The following is a 9,001-nucleotide window of genomic DNA, read 5'->3' as shown; positions in this document are numbered from 1 at the left end:
TTCTTTCTGTCCTCAAGGATATTTAGGTTAGTGGATCAGATCAAATTTTATCAAATGTCCCATCTTATTCTAGAAATCAAGAAAACATTACTACAGAATCTCAGATATGAAGAGAAGTTAGAACTCATCTAGCTAAAAGTTTCAACTTATTTGCGAGCCTCTCCCCTAATAGTCTCTGCAATGGATTGGTGTTGTCCTGAGTACCACCTCACAAGTGGGGAATTCGCTAATTCACTAGGCAGTTCTTTTCAGCATCCCAAAACATCATCAGTAGAATTTGCTCTTACAAGTTCCATTCAGAACAAGTAATAAACCTAAAACATAATCTCTGTGAAAATAGAGAACAGCAGCTGAGATCCAAGGGAAAGCAGATGGGTCCTCCTGCTGAGCTATACAGCTTCTAGGGGAGAGTCAGGAAATCAACACCTTCTGAGGTTTCCTGGGTGCCAGACACTGAGGTGGGGTTTTTCCTGGCAAGAGACAGGCCAGTGAGTCAAACCAGACTTGTCCACTGTACATAGAAGAAAACTGAGCCCTAGAGGTAAAATAGTGCAACCAAGGTCACAGGATTGTAAGTAGGAGAGGCAAGGTTTAATTCATTGCCTCTGAATCTTCCGAGCAGAGCACAATACATAATGCTGCTTCCCTTTGCTGATTTTGTCCCCATCTGTTTGCCTAATCTTGCGATGTAATTTGGAGCCACTCATTTAACCTCATGGGGGCTCAGTTTCTTCTAGCTCAAAACTGTCAACGTATCCCATGAGCACAAAATTGTAATGTATACAGTAAACTCCAAGTTTATTTGCCATACAGTAGTTACCACCTAAAGAGTGTATTTCTCAGACGAGGTTCTTACCATGTAGAAACACCCAGATGCCCAGACACAATTTTCATTCCGGGAAGGTATGATTTACCGTGGCTTAATAATGTGTGGCCAAGATATAACTGCAGATAACCACAGATGATGTATTGGCACAAGAAATACAGAATAGATGGTGCCTATCACTTATTCAATTCCAGTGGCCAGTTCATCATGCTTTAACAAGACTAATGCTAGATAAAGTATAACAAAAAGTGGTAATTGTAAATTTGAAATCAGTTATCACATAATATAGTAATCTCCACTCCAGTATATTTAAACAATCTTGATGCATTGTGAGGTCTGCGTCTGTGGTTTTTAAACCATATGACACACCTAATAAAACTGCTTTACAAAAATAAGCTTTACTACCGAACTTCCATAATTAAATACTTTTATTATAATAGGGATACAATTTACAGGAGCTTTGAATGCTAGTCTGTATAATTAATAATGAAACATGTTTTAATGAACATTTATTAGCGGTATGAAATACAAATATCTTGTAGATCAGCTACCATCTAGGAAAACTTCATTTATTCCCTGAGATTAAAAAGCCCTGCATTAACACTATCAACGTTGCGGTCTTGACAGCTCAACAATCTGCTATGTGAAAACTCATTAATTTGGACCCTCACTAATATGGACACTGTGATAATTCAGAAGGTGGTGGGACTGAAGTTTGTCCTTGTATTATCTATGAAAAAGAGTTAGCTAAATAAATTAATTGTGTAAACAAGATTATGTAAAGGTCTGTTTAACCACTTAAAAGAATTTTCTTTCAAGTGTCCTAATACCACACATTTGCATACACACAATTAATATGCCAATTACAAGTGAATTTTATTTATTCATTTGAAGGGTCTCAATGCCTTATGTACCAAACAATGGCTGAAAACAATGTTGAGACTCTACCAAATATAAAGTAATGCATTAAGAGCTTGAACAGGTACAAAGAAATTTAGAGAATAAGCAATTCTTCCAAGAAGGTTGTATTCTGATCCAGTGATCCCTAACACAGGCTCTGTATTAAAAACATTTCGGGAGATTTTTGAAAATATTAATATACAGGTTCCATCCCTAGCAATTCTGACTTAATGGATCCGGATCGGAGATCAGGAAACCATTAGAAATCAATTATTTGGAGTCAAAGCATTACAGTTCTCTAAAAAGAATCTTTTAATATATAAAATCTCCTGAGAGTATTAATATATTAAGTAGTTGTGCAACTTCTTGTCTTCCTGAATGCCATAGTCAAGGCTGCTTTCCTTTAGTTACCCTGGTCCTGCTGCAGGCAAGGACCTGCAAGTGTGATCTGTGACCCTCCTATTGTCAGGATGACCATTTGTCCTTTGTGGTCCAGGACAGTCCTGGTTATGCTTTTCCTTCTGGTATAATTATCAGTAGTGTACCCTTCATGCATTTTCTAAGCCATCTTGGTTTAGACACCAAATTTTATGTTAGCCCAACTGCCCTCTCAATTCCTAAGTTCCTCGTAAGCATCACTTCAGTCCACATCTTCTTGTCTACACAAACGCTGTTCTAACCCAGGACCATTTTATCTCCTGCACTAGCCTTAATAATTTCTCAATACCTCACCATGGGATCCTTGCAATTAGTTGTCACCATTGCCTTTAAAATAAACTGTATACTATTTAGTATGGTAAGCCAGGTCCTATAATGATTTATCCCCTGCTCAGTTTTCAGACCTTACCTCAAGATCCTTTGCCCTTCCACAGTATTTGGATGCTGTATTTATTCCTCTGCCTTCGGGCATGCTGTGCTCTCTGTCCAGATTTACTCTCCCCAACCCCCTTTCTTCCTTGGCAACCCCATACCCCCTAGAGCACTAAACACAGTATCACATCCTTAATGAAGTACTTTCTGACCTCCCAGGGAGCATCCACTGTGCAATGATTTCCTCATATACACACCTCTCTTATGGTTGTGGTCACCTTGCTGTGTGTGTGTGTTTGGTTGGTTTTATATATTTTTGTTTGCCTGTCTTGACAATCTATATTGAGGAGTAGAATTCATTATAATATTTTCATTTCCCCAGACTCTGTCCCAGGGTCTCTACTTACTAAGCATATCCCTGAATATTGGAGATAAATTCAAAATATTAATCTAACAGGATGGAAATGCTGAGCTAACCACTATGCTTTTCCTGGACCCTTTTCGGTCTGACAGTGTGAGAAGTTCCCAGCATCTTTCAGTGACCTTGCGTATATAACTTGCCTATATCCAGGTTTTAATAACTATAAAATGGAAACTTTGGTATAGCCTATGTCACACGATGATGCATTGAAGGTATATTCATTATGGACTGTTTTGAAAATAAGTACTGTAGATATGATAATTATTATAAGTATTGTAAAAAATATAAACATTATTGCTACTTCCCCTAAATAAAATAGAAATAATAAGATAAAAGATACACTTGTTCACATACATGCTCACATATACACAAATCATAGCCCTTATTCCAAAATGCACACTGATTACTGATAAGTCTTTCAGCCAATCTATTTAAACTTTCATTCTCACTGATGACCTATGCTAAAATATGACGGAAATATCTTTATTGACATAGTTATAGGGATACCAATTCTGATAAAACCAGAACAACCTTGGCTTCAAGTCAAGAAATCCCAAGCTCAAAATTTGAGGACTACTGAGGAGTTTAAAATTTAATTGACTTTATTTGATTGGTCTTGTCAGAAGCTTTTTTCATAATAGATTTACTGCATCTACTTAAAGCCAATTTTTGAATGAAAAGTGTTATCGAATAATAAGAATAATAGATTTATGGTAATTATTTAAATTTTATGTATTACTTTTACAAAAGTTGTGTGTGTGTATGAGAGAGAAAGATTCAGAAATAATGAAAATTTGGTTTCCAAACATAAGTAAGATACCCTAGGTAATACTGTAGACTGCAAACTTTACAATGAAAAACTAGTTTCACCATGCTCATTGTGGTTCTGCAATCATTTATTTATTTAACTATTTTAGCGATATTAATAATTAAAACCTTTGATAATCACTAATGTTTGAAGCACAGATTTTCCTATGGGGTTCTATAATAAGAATCAGAAATTTGGCAAGGGGCAGAGAAAGAAGTAAGTTAATTATTATCATGCTTGAAACAAACCAAAAGCTGATGGTTAACTGTGTATGTGTAAGAGCAGACAAGTAGGTGACTTCATTGTGAATACAGACTATAGTGAGGTAGAATCTTCAGTTTCTGTCTACAGTCTGGATTCAAAATATACAGATCATCATAAAATTTCAAATTAAAACCCTTGGTTTAGGTCCTGAGGAAACTGGCAGGTGGTTGCTAATTCCCGCAACAATCATCTTGAGGGCTCATATTTCCTCATCTTCATACTGTGATGCAAATTTACTTTCTTGTCTGGGCTTTATCAGAATGCATTAATAATAAGACTGGAGGTAAAAGTTACGCACTGAAAGCATATTAATACACCTTTAACCAAAGCAGCAAACTGAAGAAGCAAATTTTATTAACACCTATAAATTTGATTTCAGGGGTATTGAGCATCTCTCTCCTACATTACTCTCCCACTCCTTGAGCCTAAACATCCCCTCCTTTAAATAATGGGCTCTCCAGGACAAACATGCTGCTTTGATCTGTTACCAGACTTGGAAAATTGAGTGTGAATAAAGCATTGGAGGAGGAGATGGCAAAAGGGAAGGAGTGAGCTGGAGAGAGTAAAGTGTCATACAACTACCCGTAAACGGAGAGAGCAAAGGACTGTGAGTCTGAGAAAGAACACATATGGGTGACTGCAGTGGAAAGACAACTTTGCCAACTTCAGAATTTTAACATAAGTTTTGATAAACTAGTGGGCTAGTGAATAAACTGGTGAATAAACTCCTTGACCAGAGGCTTTGTCTAAAATACATAAACATCCTCTTTCAATATTTATCACATTGCTGAACATAACAAATTGTGAGAACTGCCATTTTGCTCTACATTTGACTTCCTAAGTAGCAAACATTCTCTGGTTTACTCAAGTCTGGGCAAATGACATTGGTATGGCTCTATCTATTTCCCAAATTACCTCTTTCCTCCTTTCTAACTATCTTAAGACATTCAACCCAATAAATCACACTTTAGCTTTCATATATGGATGATCCATATCTGAAAATTTTGTGTGTGTGGGGGGGGATGAGGAGGTGTGTGGATGTCCAAAAGGTAGGCATTTTTCAAAATGCAGGTCTTGGAGAAGTTCAAGGGTTATATCCTATCAACAGGGCATTGAATTAGGGGACTTGGTCATTATCTATTTCCAATTAGTAACAGTAGAAAATTAACTACAAAGCCTGCCTAGATAATTCACTAGCTTGGAATAGTGTCCAAAATTTAAGTTTCTTGAGTTAACTTAATCCATATAACCACATGGCCACTGGTATAGTGTGTATTCGATACTAATGATGAAACTGTCTGTCTCTATATGCTTTTGCCCATTAAGTGCCCGTTTGTTTTGTGGGTTTGAAAAAAGTTTTTGAGGGACTGGACATGTATTTTTAAAGCTAGTAAACCATTAGTCAGTTTATGCGGAAGTCATCTACAGAATAGCCACACTTGGAATCATTAAAACATCGTAGAAAGCAATGTAAATTAACAGAAAGAAAATCAACCCACATTGCATTGTCAACAGATTGCGAGAGAAATTACCAGGAAATCATAGTCTTGGTCTCATCTGCAACTGTAGAGGAGGAGGAGAGATTCTTTTTGTCCCTGTACCCATGGTACCTCAGCCATGTCCTTGGCCAAATACCCTACTCCTATGTGGCTCTATCAATTCTGTCTCCTGATAACCCCTTCATTAATGCTCTTGTGAAAAATAACTTAAAGCTCTCTTAAAGATACAACTACTTCTTGCCCTCAATCCTCTCCCTTGAGCTTCTCTAGCAATTTAATCTCCCATTCTCTAAAGCATGTTTCTTACTTTGTCTGCCCAGAAGAAGGAAGTTGGATGCTGCCCAACCATACTTGCAAAACCAAGAATGATAAGTGTTATCATTCTTGCTCGAAAACCTATAGAGGAAAGTGAGGGATAATATCCTGCCTCCTAGAGCAACTCATTTTATTAATTTAATATAACTTTCTCTTCTAAAATATTTACTAATTTAAAAAAATAGATTTTTAAGAAATTGTGGTTGTGTTCAATAAGTACTTTTGTACCATTATCATTCATAGGAAGTGAACAAGACCCAATTGAAGACACAATGTAGACAATCATTCCAAATCCGCACCCAATTTCCAAGTTATTTCTTACCTAGGAGTTGCCTTTGTCCTCAGATATTTTCTACTGTGGTTCTGAAATTCGTCTTGCTACTTACTGCAAGATGTGGACCTGTCTTAAGCTTATTGTTAACTCACATAAAATCCTCTTTGGAAACCTAGCAGTTGACTTCCATACATATTTCATGGGCTAGAATTTCATTCTATGTCAGACCTGAAGCAATGATACCAATTTCATTGGCTCAGCCTGCCTCAGAGGTGAGGGCGATCCTTCCTTCTTAGTAAAGAAAGGAGAGACCAGCTGCAGGGTGGACATCCAGTGGTGTCTGACACAGACACTTGGATGTACAGTGAGGTGTGATTTGGTTTCATTTTTCCATTAAAATGATGCCATATAGACCATCATTTTATCAGGTGGAGCACTGAACTTATTCCCCTGGAAAGACACTAAATATCTACACCAACTCTATATTTACTTCCATCCATACCCAGACTTGAGAAGGAGCTAAAACTTGGATTTTCTCAACAGAAAGCCTTACAATGAGCTCAAACCAAGGAAGAGATATTCTGCAGAAAATGGGCCCTTGTAAATCATTTTCTCTATCCACAACTGACATCAATTCTGTCAACTTAATATGTCAGATCCAAAGTATTTCAGTAGTGTAAGAAAATAGTTATAGATCCAGTCGGGAACTCATCTATAACCCACATACTGCACTCAGGTAGTTAGCAGATCTCCTGTCCCCTGCTTTTCCTGAGTGCTTTTGTGGGAGACCCAGCTGTCTGTTTCTTTGCTGTAAACTAGTCAGTTTAAAAGCAGTCCTAGGAATGGGACCTGTTCAGGAAAGAATGGATTTTATGCCCTGCTTATTGCCTTCCAAATGCCAGGAGCTTTTCAGAGTAATAGCAACTGGTGTAAAAAGAGAATTTGAAATAAAAGAAGCTTTTATTGCCCCAGAAAGAGGCTGCCCATAAACTTTCCACCTGCCTTAACCACTGGGGAGTGTGTGGATATCAACAGTTTCTGGCCAACGAGAATTTACCTTTCCTATTAGCCTCATATCCTCCAGGATAATGTACATGATAAAAACAGAGCAGGAAAACAGGAGCAAACCTCTTTAATTGCAGTTGTCAAATGTATTCCAGCCTAGCACTTTATGCATTCTGTCACCAAGAGGACATTTTAGTGCTGGTGCCGGTGCTTTACCCTTACGCAAAATCTTTCATCTTGGAATATCAAAGATTTCTACCAATACTAATTCATTAATTAAGCCTCCCGATGACTGTTCAGAGAAAGAGGGAAAAAAATGTATTCCAAAATGAAAGAGATTTAAAATTCAGGTTGTTTGAGTGGCAGCCTCCGTGAACAAGGGATGCCAACTCACTGGTGTCATTGTGACCTCCCACCAATCAGTCACCGCATCCAGAACAGACCTTTCTATAAAAAATGCAAACATTTTTCAGGTGAATCTTTCATAGGTTTGTTTTTAGTTTCTAATGAGCCTTGTTCGTGGCACTCGGTCACATCATTTGCCTCTAATTCTGTTGTCCCTTTGTTCTCTTTTTCTAATAGAATGTGAAACCTTGTGAACTTGCTGAGATATATTGGTTCACTTCAGAGTTGCTGTAGAAAACTGTGGTGCTAAAACCCCACCCCTAGGGAGAAGGCAACCTGCCTTGGATCAGAGCCAGGTTTTCAAAAAACTATGCTCAAATGTAAAACCAATGAACATGTTTGACTATTTTGGTTGTAATTAGTTAAAATGAAATTCAAAATAAGTCAAAATAAAGCATTATCACCTCAAATCAATATATAAATAAAAGAGACTGGAGAATATTTTCTATTCTTCCACCATGCACTAGGTACAATTTAAGTAGAGTCATAGCCAACCTAGAGCCAGCATGCGGCTGTTTCTTAGGATTTTTCAAGTGCAGCTTAGGTTAATGCATGTCTTTAACTGCTTTGAAAGGAAGGCTGATGCTGTAACATAAGGAAAAGGCACTAGAAATGTGTACTGAGAATCCCACTGCCACCCTCCTAACTGAAATCACACATGTGAGTCTAATTCTTACAATTTCTGAATCCACTCAAATGCATTTGAGGGTTGCTAGTGTCATCACAGGTAATGTCAGAAAGAATTTAATTAACTGGCCATGCACATCCTCAAGAAGTACTTTGTAAACCCATGCTTAGAGACAACCAGCATGACTAAGCCACTCAACCAGTATTAAATGCCTTTAAGGTACAAGCACTGGTTGGTATCGCATTTGATTCTTCAGGGTTCTTAAACATTAAAACCTGTGTCTAAAAACACACAGTTAAGATTTAATTATTTCTATTAATAATAAATAGATTTTCAAATTCTCTCCTTTGTCTCTCTCTGTCTCTCTGTCTCTCTTTCTCTCAGCACTCTGCCAACAATGTAGCAGAGTGATTAAAAGTAGAGTAAGAAAGAAAGGGTGTGAATCTCAGCTTCACCCCATACTACTTGTGTGACCTTGGAAGAAGTTACTTAACTTTTCTGACTTGGAAACTTCAAGAAAAAAGAAATTACCTAGAATCCAGCCAGAATTATACAAAACATAATTACATTATGCAAAACATATTCCTACATCAAAACATATCAAATGGCATATATATACCAAGGGACAAAAATCTAAACAATGCTCAACAAGCAACATTATATTTTTGATAATGAGCAGAATAGATAATTCACAAGGAGTGCTAGAACTGCTCTCTCCCTGTGTAATCCTTTTGTAGTTCAGCATTTAATGCAAAGATCAAAGCATCCTGAAGTAAGAGAAGGCCTAATAAATGTGTGGCAAGTTTTCTTCAAGGTGTAAAACCAAGTCTAATTCTCTTCAAGCCA

Source organism: Eulemur rufifrons, chromosome 5, assembly GCF_041146395.1.
Source record: "Eulemur rufifrons isolate Redbay chromosome 5, OSU_ERuf_1, whole genome shotgun sequence".
NCBI classification, from domain to species: Eukaryota; Metazoa; Chordata; class Mammalia; order Primates; family Lemuridae; genus Eulemur; species Eulemur rufifrons.
Note: the sequence above shows the minus strand (reverse complement) of the source record.